Here is a 1,304-nt window from a genome sequence, read left to right as displayed (position 1 = left end):
GACGCCCCCAGCATTAGCTTAGCCTAGCAAAGATCCTGCAGGTAACTGGTTCCAACTATTGCTCCCAATAAGTGACAAAATAACGGCAACATGTTCCTATTTACATGTTGCGATTTGTTTAGACACAGCACATACAAATAACAAGGTCACACGAGACACAGCCATATTCTAACCGCATACTCACTGGGAACTATATTCTCAGAAAGGCAAAGCACTGGTACTTCTGCTACTTGGGTGGAGTGATTTGCCCGCAGCATCTGACGAGCCCGGTCACAGAGCAGAGAGTTTGCCTGGAGTTTGCTCAGAGTTGGAGTAATAGATTTAACAATTACTAGATACTAAAAGCATAGTTTACAATCAAAGGTGTTTGCTGCGACAATCAACAGGGAAGACCAGTTAATATCATGATGTTTCATATGATTCCAACCAAAAACGCTGGCCGCTGAATCTATGGCTTTACTTGCTCTGGATATGGATCCAAATACACATGTTGCCACCTTCAAGAACCATCCTGTTTGCGCAGAACAATTCACTAAGGATTTTTGTTACGAAAAAATGGAATTAGCCACACGGACCACGAAACGTGTGCTGAAGGATACGGCCATCCCATCGATAGTACATACCAGACAAAGTGGATCCCCTGCAGCTACGGAAAGTGTTCCGTTATGTATCAGAGGACTTACTACTGTAACAATGGTAACGATAGTAACAATTTGACATAAATAGGGTGGTCACTACTATTGTAGTTGTTCTCAAGCTTCATTTATCCCCTGTAATTTTACTGTGTTGACACAAATGCGTTTTTTCACCCATAGGCAGTTAAAGAAATGGACCAACAGATCCCACTGTTCCTGACGGAGACCAGTGAAGGATATTAGAAGCACTTTTCCGGTGATGGCTGAGCGTTACTGCGCAGCCTCCAAGTGATCTTGACGACGTAGATGTGACGTCGGCAACCTGTCTGAAAGTTGTAAGTCTTCTGGTAGCTAAGCCAAGAGAAATCTCACTCATTCCCAATCAACAGAGACGGAGAGTGTAGGTATATGTTAGGAGATAACATAGACACAGGCTAATTCCTGCTAACTAACATGCTAGTTAACGTTAGTAATTAAACCTAAACAGTTGATGTAAGTTGAAACTGTCTGCGAGCTTCTCCTGACAATACGACATTTGGCGACTATGCGACAGCAAGTCGCTTGCTTATTGTCCTATTTTTACAAAAACGTCTACTACAGAGCCATAACGTGAGCTACAAGTTAATGGAGCCTTTTATACATTGTTGTGTTTCTTTAAAATAAACAGAC

General features: G+C 42.3%; 1 long non-coding RNA gene across 1 annotated transcript in view; it reads left to right on the top strand.

Moving 5' to 3' along the window:
* LOC116706359 (uncharacterized) overlaps positions 1-1,304 on the top strand; it is an 11,070-nt gene that overhangs the window by 4,177 nt on the left and 5,589 nt on the right. Inside the window, exon 2 of the long non-coding RNA XR_004336212.1 lies at positions 279-349. This is a non-coding gene — a long non-coding RNA (uncharacterized LOC116706359). The remainder of the gene's footprint in view (positions 1-278; positions 350-1,304) is intronic.

The sequence above is a fragment of the Etheostoma spectabile genome, chromosome 18, assembly GCF_008692095.1.
Source record: "Etheostoma spectabile isolate EspeVRDwgs_2016 chromosome 18, UIUC_Espe_1.0, whole genome shotgun sequence".
In the NCBI taxonomy this organism is placed as follows: Eukaryota; Metazoa; Chordata; class Actinopteri; order Perciformes; family Percidae; genus Etheostoma; species Etheostoma spectabile.
This window is presented reverse-complemented; position numbering and strand designations above follow the sequence as displayed.